The 21,259-nt window shown below is 40.2% G+C and overlaps 1 long non-coding RNA gene across 50 annotated transcripts in view; it reads right to left on the bottom strand.

Annotated features, from left to right (window-relative positions):
• Nucleotides 1–21,259, bottom strand: part of LOC141584675 (uncharacterized) — a 287,268-nt gene that overhangs the window by 103,640 nt on the left and 162,369 nt on the right. For 47 of the 50 annotated variants that reach the window (XR_012517873.1, XR_012517882.1, XR_012517868.1 and 44 more), the window contains 5 exons: nt 19,124–19,263; nt 16,529–16,661; nt 4,633–4,714; nt 4,147–4,238; nt 2,590–2,700 (listed from right to left, as the gene is read on the bottom strand). This is a non-coding gene — a long non-coding RNA (uncharacterized LOC141584675). Of the gene's footprint in view, nt 1–2,589; nt 2,701–4,146; nt 4,239–4,632; nt 4,715–5,917; nt 6,190–16,528; nt 16,662–19,123; nt 19,264–21,259 lie in introns of all 50 variants that reach the window. The other 3 variants (XR_012517869.1, XR_012517913.1, XR_012517874.1) reach the window with 3 other exon arrangements.

The raw sequence follows: 21,259 nt of genomic DNA, 5'->3' as shown, positions 1-21,259 counted from the left end.
AGAAACCTGTACTTAGGGTGAGGTGGGAGGTCTGCGCAATGGCGGCTCAGAAGAGCATGAGGTCCCTGAGCAGGCCAGTCATCTGGCCTGGGGATCCTCTCTGTCCCTCTCAATCCTCCCTCCTCCTGAGACCCAATCCTCCTGCTAATACCCAAGGATCTCCCAGTGGGCAGGGACCATCATCATTCATTCAGTCTTCCTAAGAAGCGTACTTCATGGACGGCGAAACATTTCTAAAAAGAAACGGAGGTATTCCATTCTTCCCCCAAGAAGCAGCTCTTCTACCTCCAGTTGAGAATTGCTAAATAACAGCAGTCCACAGGGAGCAGTCCTCCCTTCCTTGGACAGTCCCTCCATCGTTGGCCCTTCCTTCCTGTTCTTGCCTCCTCATGTAGGCAAGAACAGATACTTTACAAAAGAAGACATACAGGAGGCCAACAAACATATGAAAAATGCTCATCATCACTGGTCATCAGAGAAATGCAAGTCAAAACCACACTGAGATACCATCTCACACCAGTTAGAGTGGCGATCATTAAAAAATCGGGAAACAACAGATGCTGGAGAGGATGTGGAGAAATAGGAACACTTTTACACTGTTGGTGGGAATGTAAATTAATTCAACCATTGTGGAAGACAGTGTGGCGATTCCTCAAGGACCTAAAAACAGAAATCCCATTTGACCCAGCAATCCCATTACTGGGTATATATCCAAAGGATTATAAATCATTCTACTACAAGGACACGTGCACACGAATGTTCATTGCAGCACTGTTTACAATAGCAAAGACCTGGAACCAACCCAAATGCCCAACGATGATAGACTGGATAGGGAAAATGTGGTACATATACACCATGGAATATTATGCAGCCATCAAAAACGATGAGTTCACGTCCTTTGTAGGGACATGGATGAACCTGGAAACCATCATTCTCAGCAAACTGACACAAGAGCAGAAAATCAAACACCGTATATTCTCGCTCATAGGCGGGTGTTGAACAATGAGAACACATGGACACAGGGAGGGGAGCACTACACACTGGGGTCCGTTGGGGGGAAATGGGGGAGGGGCGGGGGGGTGGGGAGGTGGGAAGAGATAGCATGGGGAGAAATGACAGATACAGGTGAGGGGACGGAAGGCAGCAAAGCACACTGCCATGTGTGTACCTATGCAACAATCTTGCATGTTCGTCACATGTACCCCAAAACCTAAAATGCAAAAAAAAAAAATGCATTGTTAAAAGTAGGATGAAAGGCACAATACAAAATACATAACACAAAAACATGTTTGGTTGTAGATGATGCCAAAAAAATAAATCTATACATAAATGTTAAAAGCCTTTGCATGTCAAAACAAAAAACAAGAAATTATAACAAGCAAGGTTTGTAGTCATTGTGTCATTGGTCAGCAAGCAGAATGACTGCTGAACTAACTCGATCTTTGTATAAAAGAACTGGATTCGGCCGGGCACGGTGGCTCAAGCTTGTAATCCCAGCACTTTGGGAGGCCGAGGCGGGCGGATCACGCGGTCGAGAGATCTAGACCATCCTGGTCAACATGGTGAAACCCCGTCTCTACTTAAAATACAAAAAATTAGCTGGGCATGGTGGCGTGTGCCTGTAATCCCAGCTACTCAGGAGGCTGAGGCAGGAGAATTGCCTGAACCCAGGAGGCGGAGGTTGCGGTGAGCCGAGATCACGCCATTGCACTCCAGCCTGGGTAACAAGAGCAAAACTCCGTCTGAAAAAAAAAAAAACAAAAAAGAACTGGATTCTCCAATGGGCCCCAGAGGGAAGATTGGTAGCTGCTAGCCAGGCAGACCCAAAAAAGAGGCTCTGAACTCAGCAGTGCCTGCTGTGTTCCCATGTTTGTTGGGACAGTCTGGAGGAAGTGACCACAGTCACTGGGCAGTCTGTACTTGTGCAAGAGGCACACAGGGATGCCTATGCAGGCTCCTGATCTGCTCCCTGTTGCTGCTGGAGCACAAAGTTCCCCAGGCTTTCTAAAGCAAAGAAAGAAAATGAGGGGGCATGAGTAAACTCCAGATAACAAAATACAACATATGTGGAAAGGTAACTGTGTAGTAGACTATGGTTCAAAATGTCCATTGAGAAGGAAGATAGAGATGGCAAAGAGTTGTTTCAAGGTTTTAACTTGAGTGAAATTCCCTCAAGACAGAAACATCTGTATCTCAGAAATGTATACCCTAATCTTAGACGTATGAGCAATACAATCAGCCACACTGCACATATAATTCTTCCATCCAGAACAATTATATATTTATATGTTCCTTCTTTTCTGGTTGTGTTTGTTTATTCTCACATTGCTATAAAAAATGCTTGGGATCATGCAATTTATAAAGGAAAGAGGTGTAATTGGCTCATAATTCTGTAGGCTGCACAGGAAGCATGATGCTGGTATCTCCTCAGCTGCTGGGTAGGCTTCAAAACACAATCACGATTGAAGGTGAAGGAGGAACAGGCACAACACACAGTCAGAGCAGGATCAAGAGAGAGGCTGGGAACTGCCACACACCTGTAAACAACAAGACCTCATGTTGTTGTTATTAGGTATGTATTCTACTCACCTGTACCACAATGATACGTAATCTGTGGCTTTTGGACTTGGCAATGTTCAATATAAATCAATAAGTTAAGGGTCAACGTAGTGTACAGTCCCAAAAAATTCATGATTGTGTCTGCAGAAGAAAAAGATTAATTAACGCAGGTGTTTCTCAAAGGCTTAAAGGTACATTTTTCTTTTAAAACCTGACACAAGAACAGACAACCAAACACTGTATGTTATCACTCATAGGCGGGTGTTGAACAATTAGAACACGTGGACACAGGGAGGGGAGCATCACACACTGCCGTGAGCAGTGGGGGACTAGGGGAGGGACAACTGGGTAGGGAGGGATAATGAGGGAGAAATACCAGATATAGGTGATGGGGGCATGAAGACAGCAAACCACCTTGCCATGTATGTACCTATGCAAAAATCCTGCATGATCTGCACATGTACCCCAGAACCTAAATTACAATAATAATAAAAAAGGAATCCCTGTACCAAGAAGACACCCTTGAATGCAGAATTGTGATATACATTCCCAGTCACTTATACATCTCAATATTGTGACAGCTTCGCAAGTTTGAAAGCCATGTCTTTCAAAAAGTCTTCAGTGGATCCAACAGACACACTGCCAATGTCTGAAAATGGGGCTCTATGAGGCGTGGGAGGCACAGGCCACCATCTTTAAAGAAGTGGTTAGTGACACACAAAATGGTGACTGTGTAATGGGGAGTTTTACAGGAAGGGAGAAAATTGAGGGGAGTCCCTAGTGACTGTGGGAGTCTTCTTGAAGTAGGTGCATCTGGGTTTGGAATGGTGGATGGCAGACTAACTGCTTTGCCATTTTCTCCCGACATCTCTGTTAATCCTCTGTCAAAGGTTTTAGTTTTTGTTGTTTGTTTTGCATTGTACCTGTCTGTTTTTTGGCACAAACAAGTACTTTTAAAACATGTTTTTATTTTGAAATAATTTTAGATGTATAGAAAAATGCAGCCACGTAGAGTGGCTCACACTGTAATCCCAGCACTTTGGGAGGTCGAGGTGGGTGAATCACTTGAGGTCAGGAGTTCGAGACTATCCTGACCAACATGGTGTAACCCCATCTCTACGAAAAATACAAAATTAGCCAGATGTGGTGGCGCACATCTATACTCTCAGCTACACAGGAAGCTGAAACAGGAGAATTACTTGAACTTGGGAGGCACAGGTTGCAGTGAGCTGAGATTGTGCCATTCCACTCCAGCCTGGGCAAGAAGAGAGAAACTCTGTTGCAAAAAAAAGAAATGCACTTTAAATAAAACACACATATAAATTAATAGATTCCCTATTTACCCTGACATGATTAATATATTGCATACCTGTATCAAAATATCTCATGTAACCAATAACTATATACACTATGTACCCACAAAAATTAAACATTTAAAGTGTCAAAAGTAAATGCATAAAACAAAATATATAATGCTACCACTATTTGTAAGAATGCAGGAATAGCAATATTAATGTGAGAGACAACAGATTTTGAAGCAAGGAAGACTATCAATGATACCCAAGTGCTCCCCAGTTCTTGACATACCTTGTCTGGAGAAGGAAGGCCATGTCACTGCATCACCTGAGCTTCTGCAGAAGCCACCCAGGGATGTTTGTGAAGGTTCCCATCTCCATAAGCTGCGGACAGTGAAAACAGTGAAAAATAAAGTCCCTAAGGCTCCAGAAAGCAAGAGAAGAAAAAGGACATAACAAATAATACTAAGAATGTACTAAAAAATGATGCCACAAGTGATGATGTGAATACTAACTTAAGACTCACCAAACAATGGAGACAGCAGTGCAATACCAATGTTCTAATGTTCTAAACATACCTGTTTATTCAAAGTTAAGCTGGGAGCTGGGCATGGTGGCTCATACCTATAATTCTTAGCACTTTGGGAAGCCAAGATAGGAGAAGCACTTAAGCCCAAGAGCTCAAGTTCAGCCTGGCCAACACAGTGAGACCTCATCTGTACAATATTTTTTTAAAAATTAGCTGGGTGTGGTGCCACACACCTGTACTCTGAGCTACCTGGAAGGTTGAGACGGGACAATCACTTGAGCCCACGAAGTCAAGGCTGCATTGAGCCACGATCGTGCCACTGCACTCCAACCTGTGCAAAACAAAACAAAAAGTTAAGCTGGGCATAACTGTTGTAGGTAGAAAGCATAAAGATTTTTAACTTCTCTCATGAATTATTACAGGATAGCCAAGTGGTTCAGAGAAAAGGGACTAGAATAAAACTTCTTGGGTTCAATGAAGTCTCTTACTAAGACAGTGTGGTGTTTGCACAAAGAGAAATGAATGAAGAAAAATAGGAGAGCTCAAAACAAATGAACGCATATGTAAGTAAATCATTTATAAGAACGATCAATGGGGAAAGGATGGATTTTTCTGTAAATATTCTAAGAAATTGAATATACATTGCTGAATAAAAATCTGTTTTTTGAGCTCACATTAATATTACTCAAAATATCAATTCTAGGTGTATCACAGATAGAAATATAAAAGTAATTCAATGTAATATTTAGAATCTAATTTAAGACAATACTTTCACAATATGGGGCAGGGTATTACTTCTGAAACTAGACTTAGAATGCATCTTCCATGAAGGAGAAAAAACACATTCTAATATCTGGTGAGCAAGGACTCCAGAGACAGACTGAATCAAACCCAGGACCTTCTATTAATATTTCTTGGCCGGGCGTGGTGGCTCACACCTGTAATCCCAGCACTTTGGGAGGCCGAGGTGGGTGGATCACGAGGTCAAGAGATCGAGACCATTCTGGTCAACATGGTGAAACTCCATCTCTACTAAAAATAGAAAAAATTAGCTGGGCATGGTGGCGCATGCCTGTAATCCCAGCTACTCGCGAGGCTGAGGCAGGAGAATTGCCTGAACCCAGGAGGCGGAGGTTGCGGTGAGCCGAGATCGCGCCATTGCACTCCAGCCTGGGTAACAAGAGCAAACCTCTGTCTCAAAAAAAAAAAAAATTTCTTGGCTACCTGGGAGCTGTGGTTCACACCTGTAATCCCCACACTTTGGGAGGCCAAGGTGGGTGGATTATCTGAGGTCAGGAGTTCTCAACCCGTCTGGCCAACACAGTGAAACCTCGTCCCTACTTTAAAAAAAAAAAAACAAACAAGGCCCGGGAGTGGTGGCTTACACCTGTAATCCCAGCACTTTCGGAGGCTGAGACATGCAGATCACGAAGTCAAGACATCGACACCATCCTGGCCAACATGGTGAAACCCCGTCTCTACTAAAAATACAAAAATAAGGCAGGCATGGTGGCATGCCTGCAGTTGCACCTACCCAGGAGGCTGAGATGGAAGAATTGCTTGAACCCGGGAGGCGGAGGTTACAGTGAGCCGATTGCGCCACTGCACTTCAGCCTGGTGACAGAGCAAAACTCAGTCTCAAAAACAAACAAACGAACCAACAAAGAAAAATTAGCCCGGCAAGGTGGTGGGCACTTGTAATCCCAGCTACTCAGGAGGCTGAGGCAGGAGAATCACTTGAACTCGATGGGAAAGCTTGCCGTGAGCTGAGATCACATTCAGCCTGGTGACAAGCAGAGACTCCATCTCAAAAAAAAAAAAAAAAAAAAGAGAAAGAAAGAAAGAAAGAAAGAAAAAAAAGAAAAGAAAAGAAAAAAAATTAGTATGTTATTCTGGAAGAGTTCCTGGAACAGAAAATGGACGTTAAATAAAAAAAAAGATAAAATAAATCTGGTAAATATGTGCATATCGCTGAATGAGAATGCATATTACTGATGTGTTAATAGAAACTCTGTGTTAGCTATATATTAACTCTCTGGATTGACTATGCAACTGTTCTTTAAATCGAGAGCTAATGCAAAACAGAAAGGTTTTCTCTCTTTTTAAAAATTCTCTGCTAAGCTTGATCAACAGAATATTATCAATATTCTTGATACCTCAAGTGTTCAGCTCCCCAATTCCACAGTCTTTTTTACCCCCATGAAGGTTACAATTATTTTCAATTCCCTTTCTGTCATTCCTCACTTTTTTCTATATTATTTTTATGGCTAAGTTTGTATTTCTAAATAATATATTGTTCCGTTTTTATTGTCTTCCAATTTAAATAAAGGTGTTCCAATAGATCTATAGTTCTCTTCAAATAATGAGAAGCCATCAGATGAATCCACATTGTTATGCATCCTACAAAATATCTGACCAGTTCTTTTATGAAAAATAACTGAATACTGGGAAACTGTTGCACATCAGACAGGACCTGATAGCACAGATATCCTAAGACAGTACCCAATGATCCCCACCTGTTGACTAACACGATCCTGTATTGTAATCATCTCCTTGTGAGTTTGGGCACAAAATGTGATTTGCTTTGATATGGCAGAATAATACAAGGAGATGAGATATCACATGGGTGATGTTACATCAAAGTGTGACTTCTTTTTGCTAGCAAGCTCCCTGCCTTGATGGCTTTGATGTCTCATTCTGCCATGAGGCAGAAGCCAATATGGGAAGGAACTGAATGCAGCCTCTGCTCAACAGCAAGAAACTGAGGCACTTGGACCAACAGCCTGCCCTAGAGTTTGCAATTTACACTTCAAAATAATGCAAGCCCCCTTTCAAATAACAGTGTATCGCTTACCAGGTAGTGTGAACATCTTATAATAACAGAATAATCCTAATTATTTTCTCTTATCCCTTGTAGCATTGCAGTCATTCATTTCACTTACATGGTAGAATACACACACGTCTCTCTCTCTCTCTCTCTCTCTCTCTCTCTCTCTCTCTCTCTCTGTGTATATATATATACACATAATATTATTTATTTATTTATGACACATACTTAAGCATATTTGGATACATTGGTACCACTATTGTTTTTAACAGACTGTGTTTTGTTAGATCAATTAAGAATATGAAAAATACACCTTAAACTTCATATGGAACCAAAAGAGAGCCCGCATAGCCAAGTCAATTCTAAGCAAAAAGAACAAAGCGGGAGGCATCACACTACCGGACTTCAAACAATACTACAAGGCTACAGTAATCAAAACAGCATGGTACTGGTACCAAAACAGAGATATAGACCAATGGAACAGAACAGAGGCCTTACAGGAAATACAACATACCCACAACCATCTGATCTTCGACAAACCTGACAAAAACAAGCAATGGGGAAAGGACTCCCTGTTTAATAAATGGTGTTGGGAAAACTGGCTAGCCATGTGCAGAAAGCAGAAACAGGACCCCTTCCTGACACCTTACACCAAAATTAACTCCAGATGGATTAAAGACTTAAACATCAGACCTAATACCATAAAAACCTTAGAAGAAAATCTAGGCAAAACCATTCAGGACATAGGTGTAGGCAAGGACTTCATGACCAAAACGCCAAAAGCAATGGCAACAAAAGCCAAAATAGACAAATGGGACCTAATCAAACTCCATAGCTTCTGCACGGCAAAAGAAACAGTCAGTAGAGTGAATCGGCAACCAACAGAATGGGAAAAAATTTTTGCAGCCTACCCATCTGACAAGGGGCTGATATCCAGAATTTACAAAGAACTAAAGCAGATCTACAAGAAAAAAACAAACAAGCCCATTCAAAAATGGGCAAAGGATATGAACAGATACTTTACAAAAGAAGACATACAGGAGGCCAACAAACATATGAAAAAATGCTCATCATCACTGGTCATCAGAGAAATGCAAATCAAAACCACATTGAGATACCATCTCACACCAGTTAGAATGGCGATCATTAAAAAATCGGGAAACAACAGATGCTGGAGAGGATGTGGAGAAATAGGAACACTTTTACACTGTTGGTGGGAATGTAAATTAATTCAACCATTGTGGAAGACAGTGTGGCGATTCCTCAAGGACCTAAAAATAGAAATCCCATTTGACCCAGCAATCCCATTACTGGGTATATATCCAAAGGATTATAAATCATTCTACTACAAGGACACGTGCACACGAATGTTCATTGCAGCACTGTTTACAATAGCAAAGACCTGGAACCAACCCAAATGCCCAACGATGATAGACTGGATAGGGAAAATGTGGTACATATACACCATGGAATATTATGCAGCCATCAAAAACGATGAGTTCACGTCCTTTATAGGGACATGGATGAACCTGGAAACCATCATTCTCAGCAAACTGACACAAGAGCAGAAAATCAAACACCGTATATTCTCACTCATAGGCGGGTGTTGAACAATGAGAACACATGAACACAGGGAGGGGAGCACTAAACACTGGGGTCCGTTGGGGGGAAATGGGGGAGGGGCGGGGGGGTGGGGAGGTGGGAAGAGATAACATGGGGAGAAATGACAGATACAGGTGAGGGGACGGAAGGCAGCAAAGCACACTGCCATGTGTGTACATATGCAACAATCTTGCATGTTTATCACATGTACCCCAAAACCTAAAATGCAATAAAAAAAAAAAGAAAATTAAAAAAAAAAAAAAAAAAGAATATGAAAAATAAAATTTTTTTGTCTAGGTTAACCACTAAAATTGTTTTTAAAAATATGTGGCTGAGATGCTAAGAAAGGAGAGAAGATAAATTCATATAAAAGGCTCTTCGAAAACAACAAAAGGTAGAAAATGAGTGAAATACAAAAAAAATAGGAATCAGGAAAATAAACAACTAGAAGATAGTGAAAAACTTGGTAGATTTTTAATCCAATTATATCAATAATGACTTTGAATGTCAATGTTCTAAATGCACTAGTGAAAAGACTGAGTGAATCAAAGACCCAAATATATGTTGTCTATATGAAATCCGCTTTAAATATGAAGATCTATATGACCTAAAAGTGAGTGGGTACAATAAATATAATATGATTACAAAAAGCAAAGGAAGCATGTGTACCTATATTAGTTTCCAAAGTCAAATGTACATGGGTAATTTCATTTGTTTACTAAGAGAGCAAATCGTTAAGGTACAAATAATCTATCAGTAAAAAGCTTCCGCAGGAAACAATCAGTATAAATATAATTTAAAAGGGGACATATGATATAAAGAATGAATTTATGTAACATGTCACAATCTGAGAGACACAAAACTATCATGAGGAAATGCAGACACAGGCATGTGAACATGTGTATGCCCAAGGAGAAAGGTCTCTCCTGGATCATTACCCCACCCTTCCACGGTCTGCCCTTCCTGCTCCTGCCTCCTCATGTATTACTCGTCCCAGCAGTCCTTCCAATTCACTGTCCTTTTCTTATGGCCTGGCCTGTGCCACGGACACACTTTCCTCTTCCCTTTCCCTCCCCTGTCTTCTGGACTCACTACTCCTCACTCTCCAAAATCACCTCCAAGGTTCCTCCCCCTGGAGGCCTGCCTTGCCCACCCCATCCCAGGCCTGAAACTTGTCCTTTGGGCTCCCAGGGTCAGCCCTTTCACCTACAGTTTAGTTTTTGTTAAGTTTTCTCAATGCCCACTGAACCGAAATACTAGAGAAGAGGGAAACTTAGTCTATGTTGTTCTCCTATGAGCCCCACACATAAAATAGGGCAACACAAAGATTCTGCTTTATATTGAATTCCACAAATACATTTCAACTCTCCTTCCATGAAAAGGATTTGAACTTGAAGATAAAGCTGGTTTTTTTGTTGTGGTGGTGGTGGTGGTGGTTGTTATTTTTCTCCCTTCTGTTCTCAGGATAGAATCTGAATCTTAATTCCCCCTTACGCTCTTAGGCTCCCCTCAGCCTCCCCAACCTCAATCCACTGCAGAGCCCTTCATGGACCAGGCTGCTTCTACCTCATCAGCTTGCTCCTCTGTCCTTTCGACAGTTGTGACCTCTTAGACCAAGAAAAATCTTGTTCACCAAGAGTTAGCTCTATCAATATGGGTCCTTTGATAAGTATTTCCAAGTCTTTATTAATGACTACATTTCACCAATTCTTAACTTCTCTTTAATGTTACAAATGCCAGGTCCCCTGTCTGCCTTCCTCACTGTGCTGGACTCACATTTGTCATCACTCACCTTCACGTGGGGAAGTAGAACCACTTAACTGGAGAAGAATAATGTAGGAGTAATTCCAGGAAAAGGGAAACAACTAACCGAGATTAGACATGGCTTGCCACATGTAAAATTAGCAAAAAATGCTGGATGAATTACATCTGAAAATGAATTTCAGACACTGCAGCTCTATCAGTGAAGGGCAGCGAGAAATATGGAAAATGGTCTGAGCCCTACTATTAAGTTAGAATACTGCTTTAGGAGTTTCCATGTTGTGTTGTAGCATAAATTTTGGAAAACACACTGAGTTGGGAAGAGGAACCTTAAGAGTCTGGAGAATAAAGTGGCTGAATTTTGTCAAGCCATTTTCGACATCTAATGGTAAAGATGGGAGAGAGTCCAGCACTTTGGGAGGCCAAGATGGGTGGATTACCTGAGGTCTGGAGTTTGACACCAGCCTGGCCAATGTGGTGAAACACTGCCTCTACTAAAAATACAAAAATTAGCCGGGCATTGTGGCACATGCCTGTAATCCCAGCTGCTTGGAAGGCTGGGGCAGGAGTATTGCTTGAGCCCAGGAGACAGGGGTTGCAGTGAGCCAAGATAGCCACTGCACTCCAGACTGGCCAACAGAGTGACATGTCATCTCAAAATAAAAAAAAAAAATGGTGGGAGAAAGCCAGCATCCATTCGGACAAGGCTGTGATGTCAGTACTCCATAAAAACCTGGTGAACAGAACTACAGCAACAGCAAAGAAACAAAAGGCAAAGGCACAACCAAGTAACTTGAATGAACTTGGCCTTGACCCTTTCATCTTATTCCTGAATGGAAAACAACATGTTGTTCTTGAGAGTGATCTTCCACCAAGCTTGAGGATGAAGCGATGGCCTGGTTTTAGAAATAAAGAAAATGATGTGTTTAAGTAGATGAGCTACCGCATGTGAACACTAACCTGCCTTTTCTATGTTATCCTGTTAGTTGTGGCTGATAAACTCATTACATTATGAAATAACTAAAGTAGAAGCAAGGTATGGTGGTCACATGTATAACCCCAGGACTTTGGGGGAGTACCACTTGCATCCAGGAGTTCAAGACCAGTATGGGAAACAAGGTAAGACCCCATCTCTACAAAACAACAAAAATTAGTTAGGTGTCATAGTGTGCAGCTGTAGTCTGAGCTACTCAGAAGCCTGGGGCAGCAGGACTGCTTGAGTACTGGGAGGTTGAGACTGCAGTGAACTGTGGTCATGCCACTGAACTCAGCCTGGGTAACAGAATGAGACCCTGTCTCAAAAAGAAAAAACAAAAAAGAAACAAAACCAGTAAACCTTTCTATGTAAAAGAGCAGAACAAAATTATCGCCAAAACAAGAAACCAGTGAAACTTTTTACCTCGATTTGTTTCCCTAGAAATTCTTGTTTTTTTATTTTTTATTTTCCTTTAAGTTCTGGGGTAGATGTGTAGATCTTGCAGAATTGTTACATAGTATACACGTGCCATGGTGGTCTGCTGCCTCCACTCCCCCATCACCTACATTAGGTATTTCTCCTAATGTTATCCTTCCCGAATCTCCCCACCCCCTGCTATCCCTCCACTAGCCCCCATTTGAGAAACATTTCTCCTCTCTTCCTCACTATGTAAATGCCACTATCTAGTTTGTGTGAAATATAGGGCTATTCTTTATATGAAGTGAAATTAAGTCAAATGATGACACACTATAATAAAGTAAATAAGTACTTCTTTTTACAAAAATTGGTCACTGAAATTATCTGTGTAGACTGTTAAACTCAAAGACTGACTTCTGTAATAGCTGAGAAAATAAATGTCCATCTACCAATTTGGAAGAAAAGTACCCATAAAATAGCATTCTTCTTGCTTTGAGGGTTGCTCACATCTAGAATATCCTTATCAAATGATCCTAATCCTCTCACATACATATAAACTGCACTTTTCAAAAAGAGCTCAACTCTTTTCAACTTCTACACATGTGTATATTTGTCTGATATAATTCTTACGATTTCATGAGATGAAACATAGGTAAAATACAAGGGCAAATATTTTTTCTCCTAAAATTTCTCCCACTGAGGCAAACTCATCGTGCCAATAATTGACCCCATATCATCATCATCTGTACCAATCAAAAGCACTGGTGATGCTGCATTTCTGATGGGATTCCTATGCTACTCTCTGTGAGATTATCTTTCCAACCTCCTGACATCCCTTCTGCAGGTTTTGATGATGATGCTATCAGCTGAAGATGTCCATGGGAGGTTTTTAGACCAAGTTTATGTCAGTGTCCATGAGGACAACCTCATTAGGACTCTCTTGTGGCCAACAGTGTCAGATTCAAGATGCCTCTCTGAGAAAAGACATGACTGTGTGCACTAGAGCATGAATGGAATACGCTAGTTTTCTCCCTGACTGCCCACTTCTGTGTTGAATCTTCATGGCTGTGTTCCTGTCTGTTTTAAGTGTAAAGAAGTTTTTAAAAATCCATTAAGGAGGAAGATACAATTATAAAGAGCTACTGGAAGCTTTCCTTGAAGTGTTAGATTTTAAACACTTACTGAGTACACATGGCTCAAGGATGGGAACAACAGACACCCACCCCGAGTTAAGCAGGGATGATAGGAGGAGGGTGATGGTGAAAAAACTAATCCAGCTGTTGAGTATTATGCTGATACCTTGGTGATGAAATCATTTCTAAAACACACCCCAGTGACATGCAATTTCTTCAGGTAGCAAACTGCACATGTATTCCTGAAACTAAAATAAATGCTAAAGAAAAAAAAAAGACTTAGAAAAAGCTTTATATTGATAATTCCTGACTTAATTTTAGAAATATGAGTAACGGTCTTTGTAAGCTTCATTCTAAACTCAGTTTCCCATCATATAATATTTATGTGTATCTCCGTATCCTCATTTCTATTTATGTTTTAAATCATGAGGCTGATGAACTTACAAGTCACCTCACGATGAGCCACTGCACATATGGATGCATTGCGGTCCTCATAAAACATTTTGCTATGCTCCCTTGCTACTTTGTTGAACTCTACTTTTAGGTACTTGGATGTAGGAATTGGTTTTCCCATTTCCTTTTGAATATATTGAGTAAAGAAGAAACACAGTTCATGATTCAGAATTATGACGAAAAATTCACCCATAGTTTTAGGCTCCACGAAGAACTCTGACTTCTAATCAGGCTAGGGTGTGCAGTGCATTGGGGACTTGCCTCACGATGTGATGTAAGAGTTTGGCTTGTTTGCAATTACATATTTTTGAAAACTCCTATGGCCAGGCCCATCTGTGTGAAATCTCGTGGTTTCGTATACTGTGGGAAATCACATCTTCCAAGCTTTTGGAGGTTTTGTTTGGGGACTTGGTGCACCACACTGTGTCATGTAGCATCATGTCAGTACAATTTTGTGTCTACTGGCTTTTTTCTGTTTCGTCTGAGCTCTCAGACCTGATTGATTTTGATTTGCCAGTTTGAGGGGCCACTCCTTGTCCAGATCTCTTGTTCCTCATTTATGGCCTGCCACTCTGGTCTTTTCTTTGGTGATCCATAGTTTGGTAAGATAGACTATTCCAGCATACATCCTGACAGATTTTTATAGGCATAGCAAAGTGAAGAAAAAAGGAGATTTCCCAAGTCATTTAAGTATTAACATGTCTCCATTTAAAATAAATAAAATCACTCTCCATGTGTTAAGATGTGGAACACAAATGAGGCTCTTCATGTCTCAGAGAGAAGGTAGATGAGTGTGGAAAAGTTAAGGGTTCCCATATGGTCCAATAACAGCACCAAAATCACCGTTATTTTGATCTCAGACATGAGAAGCATGGCCCAGGTCAGCTGTATCCCTCACTCCAGACTCTAAGTGTAAACTAGTTTTCTCACAGAAGCTTTTGGTTTCATGTGGAGAAAATACCATATGATTGCAGACTTTAAAAGGAATCATGCTGATTTTGTGGAGCTCTATGGATTGCAGTATGCATTCACATGACTCTGTGGGCTTTTAAAGTATGTTTCCTGGACACTACCCTGGTGCTGTCCATCAGATTGCTGTGGTCTGTGAAGTGCCACCTGTTGGCGGCAGGTTGGGGACAGTCTTCCCTGCAGTGGGATTCTTTCTTTAGCCAACACACATGCACAATCCTCATTCAGCCCATGTCCATCTCTTAGATCATGGCATGGAGGGCATAACATATGTTTTCTATGGTTTATCTTTTTGTTTGTTCTATCTAGTTTTCACCACCTGTATACAACATATACGTATTAGTCTGTTTTCAAACTGCTATAAAGACGTATCTGAGACTAGGCAACTTAAAAGAGATTTAACGGACTCACAGTTCCACACGGCTGGGAAGGCCTCCAGAAACTTGCAATCATGGTGGAAGGGGAAACAGGCCCATCTTACATGGCAGCAGATGAGTGAGTGAGGGAAGGAGGGAAAGAGACAGAGAGAGAGAGACAGAGTGGGTGGAGGCGGGGAGGGGAGGGCGTGAGAGAGCCCACAACCAAGAGTGTGTCAGCAAAGGAAAAACTACCATTTATAAAACCATCAGATCTCTTGAGAATTCACTATCATGAGAGCAGCATGGAGGAACTGTCCCCATAATCCAATCACTTCCCACTGGGTCTCCACCTAAACACCTGAGGATTACCATTCAAGGTGAGACTTGGGTAAGGACACAAAGCTTAACCATATCAACATATTATTTCACCTGCCAAAAACCTTGTGTCTTTGTAAGCAGGGACTGGCCTCAATTAGCATATTTTGAAACTTTTTTTTTTTTTTTTTTTTTGTAGCCAGTTCACCTGCGACCATGATGATATTGACTTTGCATCTTTTGGGTTTGGCAAGGGACAATATAATCCTATGATATCAATGTCAACAGGCTACCGGGTTCCAAGTAATTCATGATTCACTCTGTAGAGCGAAAATAATAATTTTCACAGTTTTCTCAAAGACTTGAAGGTATATCTGCCTTTTGAGCATGTAAAACAAGAAATAGTTGCATATAGAAAACACCCTCCTGAATGCAGAAGTACAGTTTATATTTCCTGTCACTGACTTTTTACAAATCGTACTTTAGGTAAAGGGGATATCATCACTGATTCCACAGAAATACAAACTATCATCAGACATTACTACAAACAGCTCTATGAACATAAACCAGTAAACCAGAAGAAATGGCTAAATTCCTGGACATTGGTACTCTACCAAGACTAAACCAGGAGGAAGTTGAAACACTGAAAAGACATTTCTTAATATTGGATTCTGATATCCTGCAGTCATGGCTTTCAGTAAGTTTTTAGTCGATCCTACAGATTCACTTCAAAATAGAGTCTGAAACTGTGGCTTTCTGGAATAGGAGGTACAAGCACCTATCTTTGAAGATGTGGTTACTAACACTCCAATTGGTGAGTGGGGAGTGTGCAGCCTGATGGCAATGATAAAAGATGACTAGAGACCCTGGAGCTCAGTGTCGTCTTCTGAAGCAGGTGCACCAGTGTTCACAATGATGGGATGCTCTTTCTTCCTTACACATCCATTCATTTCCTGTACATGAGGTTATTGCCTATGCTTTGTTTTTTTTTTCTGCCAAAATAACGTCTACACATTTTACTATTTGAAACAACTTTAGATATACAGAAATATTCATAGATAGGACAGAGAGTTTTATACATCTTTCAGATATCTGGAATGTTAACATCTAATATAACCATAGTATCATTAGGAAAACAAAGAAGTTGTATTTGGTGCAAAAATTGTAACTGAAGTACAGATTTCTAACATATTTACTAGGCTTTGCAGTAATGTCCTCCTTTGGTTCAAGGATCGAATCCAGGATGCCACATTACATTTACTACCTGGCGTACTACATACTAGTTTCTGCATTACCACATACTTAGTGCCTCAAAAGCACACACATTACTCACAGTTTCTCTGGGCTGGGAATCCATATTAGATGATGGCCAGGGCTGGGCTCTCAAGTGAAGGTTCAGTTGGAAAAGGATCCCCTTCCAAGTTCATGTGTTTGTTGCTAGGATTCACTGGTGCATACAATCAAACCTTTTAAAAAATTAATACCAATCTATTACCAATAGTTCAAAAAAATTAAAAATGACACAAAGTGGAGAAGACAGCCCTTTCCAGTGCATGAGACAAATTTACCCTGATCTCAAATAGAAATTTAATAAGGATATTTGAACAACAGATTATAAATTGATGTGTATTATGAATATAGATATTAAAATCTTTAAAAAACATGAATAAAACAAATCAGTAACATGTAAAAAAAATTATATAGTATGACCAAGGATATTTATATCAGTAACACAAATTTGGTTGAACATACAAAAGAAATTAGTATTCATGCACTATATTAATAAAATAAAGGACAAAATCCACATGATCATCTAAAAAATGAAGAATAAACAGTTGCGTAACGCAAAATCAACTTATCATAAAAATATATAGCAAGTTAGATGTAGAGAATAACTTTCTTCACCTTTAAGACAATCAAATAATTCACATATCATAACTTACTTGAACGTTGTCCACTCCTGCCACTTTTATTTATTTATTTATTTATTTTTAATATTATTATTTTTTGAGACGGAGTTTTCACTCTTGTTACCCAGGCTGGAGTGCAATGGCGCGATCTCAGCTGACCGCAACCTCCGCCTCCTGGGTTCAGGCAATTCTCCTGCCTCAGCCTCCTGAGTAGCTGGGATTACAGGCATGCACCACCATGCCCAGCTAATTTTCTTCTGTACATTTAGTAGAGGCAGGGTTTCACCATGTTGAGCAGGATGGTCTCGATCTCTCGACCTCGTGATCCACCCGCCTCGGCCTCCCAAAGTGCTGGGATTACAGGCTTGAGCCACCTCGCCCATCCTGCCACTTTTATTTTTAACATTTTACTAGAGGGTGTAATTAGGAAAAATAGGCTAGAAAAATAAATTTGAAGAATCTGAATTAGAAAGAAAGTCAACTATGCAAATTACATGGTCTTGGGTATGGATAATTCTAAGAGTTCTAACAAAATATAGTTAGAAATAAAAAATGAGTTCATCAAGGTTGCAGTAAACATGGTCAGTATAGAGAAATCAATTTTATTTATACACATTAGCAATTGTTAGATATGTACATTGAAAACTATAAAACTCATTGAACAAACATAATTAAATTCTAAATAAATGAAAAGACATTTTATATTCACTGACTGATAGGCTTAATATTGTCAAGATGGCACTATTTTCCAAATGGATCTACAGACTTAATGCAGTCCCCATCAAAATTCTAGATGAATTTTTTGCCAAAATTTGCATGTTGATTATAAAATTGATATGTAAATGAAAAAGATCCAGAAAAAAGAAATTAATCTTGACAAAGAACAACAAAGTCTGCATAGTAAATGCACACTTTATGATTGTAAAATATTTACAAGGCAACAGTAATAACATGTTAGTGGTACTATCTGGGTGCAGTGGTTTGTGCTTCTGGTGCAGTGGTTTGTGCTTTTAATCAGAGCTACTAAGGAGGCTGAGGTGAGAGGATTGCTTGAGGTTAAGAGTTTGAGACCAGCCTGTGCAATACAGCGAGATCCTTTTCTACAGAAATGTTTTTGGCGGGTGCAGTGGAATACGCCTGTAATCCCAACATTTTGGGAGGCTCAGGAGGCCAGATAACTTGAGGTCAGGAGTTTGATACCAGCCCAACCAACATGGTGAAACACCATCTCTACTAAAAATACAAAATTAGGCCGGGCGCGGTGGCTCAAGCCTGTAATCCCAGCACTTTGGGAGGCCGAGTCGGGTGGATCACGAGGTCGAGAGATCGAGACCATCCTGGTCAACATGGTGAAACCCCGTCTCTACTAAAAATACAAAAAATTAGCTGGGCATGGTGGCACGTGCCTGTAATCCCAGCTACTCAGGAGGCTGAGGCAGGAGAATTGCCTGAACCCGGGAGGCGGAGGTTGCGGTGAGCCGAGACGGCGCCATTGCACTCCAGCCTGGGTAACAAGAGCGAAACTCCGTCTTAAAAAACAAAAAAAATTAGCTGGATGTGGTGGTGCATGCCTTTAATCCCAGCTACTTGGGAGGCTGAGGCATGAGAATCCCTTGAACCCAGCAGGTGGAGGTTACAGTGAGCGGAGGTCACACCGCTGCACTCCAGCCTGGGAGACAGAGTGAAACTGTCTCAAAAACCAAAAAGTTTTTAAAAAATGAGCCAGGTGGCTGGACACGGTGGTTCACACCCATAATCCCAGCACTTTGGGAGGCTGAGGTGGGCAGGTGGATCATGAAGTGAGGAGACTGAGATCATCCTGGCCAATATGGTGAAACCCCATCTCTACCAAAACTACCTGAGTGTGGTGGAGCATGCCTGTAATCCCAACTACTTGGGAAACTGAGGCACAAGAATCACTTGAACCCAGGCAACAAAGGCACAGTGAGCTGAGATTGCACCAATGCACTTCAACCTGGCTACAGAGCGAGACCCTGTCTCAAAAAAGAAAAAATTACCCAGGCTTGGTGGCACACACTTGTAGTTCCTCATACTCAGGAAGCTGATGTGGGAGGATCTCTTGAGTCCAGGAGTTGGAGGCTGCAGTGAGGCATGATCATGCCATTGTACTCTTCCCTGGGTGAGACAGTAAGACCTTCTTGCAAAACAAATAGAAAAAAGGAAAAGAAAAAAAATGAGGTTTGTGGCACTAGTATAAAGATAGACATATACATCAATTCAATAAAATTGAGTGTCCAAAAATTAACACCTTCATGAGCAACTGATTTTCAAGTTTGCCAAGTCATTTCAATGAAACAAAAACAAGTATTTTTTAACAAATGTTGCTGGGACAAGTAAATATCTATATGCAAATTGGACTCCTCTCTCATACCATATACATGATTGACCCAAATTAATTATATATCTTAATGTAACTTCTAGATGGGCCCGAACCATAGAAGATAACATAGAAACCTATTTTCATGACATTAGATTATTAAACAATGTTTTCTAACGTGTGACACATAATGTATAAGTGACACAATAAAAAATAGATAAATTGGTCTTCATCAGAATTAAAATCTTCTGAGATTCAAAGTATATCATCAAAAACAGAAAAACAGCAATGTTCTAAAGATCTAAGCCCTTTCTTTATTGAGGGTACAACTTGGAATATTGGTGAAGGTGCAAGGCATTGAGGCTTTTAATCCTGTCTTCATTACAAAAAAGCGCAGAAGTTAATGGAATGGTCACCAGAGGAGAAATTCTTGTGTTAAAGGAACACTCCTAATAACAAGACAGTGTGGTATTCGTATAGAGATAGTGAGATGAACAAATGAAAAGAGAGCTGAAAACTGATAAACACACACACACACACACATATACACACACGTGCACATTCATGCACACATACATATATGCAAATAATTCATTAGAAAATATTTTTGGAGGATTTTCAAGAACTATTTCAGGATATTGAGTATCCATAAGAGGAAAAGATACCTATAAATACACATTACACACAAAAAGAGTTCTACATGGATCACAAACCTAAGTATAAAATATTCAAGGCGAAATTTAAAACCTTAGGGAAATGATGTCATGACCATGAGGTAGGGTAAGAATTCCTAAACTACACCAAGAAAGTATTTGTCCTATAAGATAAAGGTATTGTAGCAGAGTTGATGTGTGTGAAGACTCTGGAGACACACTGAATCAAGATGAAGGTTATTCTATTCCTTTTCTGTCAGGCTTTAGCTCAGATTCAGAACTAAACCATGGAAGAGGTAATAGTGCCCACTGCTTAAGTTGTGAGGATTGAATGAACTAATAATACATAAAGTATTTAGACTAATAGTAGGTCTTTAACAAACACTGTTAGTATTTACTAACACAGCTTTCTCTAAGTAATGCAAGCAGTATTATTTGAAGCAACTGAAAAATGCCTCTTATTTTACGTCACTACGAAAGCAAATCTATTGAAAAACGATAACTTCCTTCACTTATTTTTATTTCATATGAAAATAATTGAAAACATTGAATTAAAAACATACTGAAAATTATTACAAATGTACAAACGTTGATATTTGTTTTATATTAGTCCTATGATTAATGTAGATACTTGTTTTATATTACACATATGATTATATGAGACGGGAAATACAAGCAAAACACATTAACTTGAGTATCCTAAAATTTTTCTCAGTCAGACCAAACTCTTCTGAATCACTTCTCAATACATCTTAACCAGCATTTTTCTTAACGTTATCAACATCTCTGCTCATCAGAAGCTTTGTTGATGTGCATTTCTTAAAGAGTATCCTGTGCTCCTCATGTCCGATTATTTTTCTAGCCTGCTCATGGCCCCTTTGCAAGTTTTCAGGCTGACAGCATCACTAGAATGTGACTATGGAAGGTTTTTACACTAAGTTCACGTGTGTGCCAAAAAGGGCAATCACAATTTGACTGTTGTCTGGCTAGCTTTTGGAGTATCAAGTTCTTTATGCATTCTATTTGAAAGATGTGAAAATGTGCGCTCACACCTGTAATCCCAGCACTTTTAGAGGCCAAAGTGGGCAGATCACTTGAGGTCAGGAGTTAGAGACCAGCCTGGCCAACATGGTGAAACCCCATCTCTACCAAAAATGTAGAAA

This window comes from Saimiri boliviensis, chromosome 5 (genome assembly GCF_048565385.1).
Source record: "Saimiri boliviensis isolate mSaiBol1 chromosome 5, mSaiBol1.pri, whole genome shotgun sequence".
Lineage (NCBI taxonomy): Eukaryota > Metazoa > Chordata > Mammalia > Primates > Cebidae > Saimiri > Saimiri boliviensis.
The sequence above is the reverse complement of the archived record's forward strand: the minus strand, read 5'-3'. Positions and strand labels throughout refer to the sequence as shown.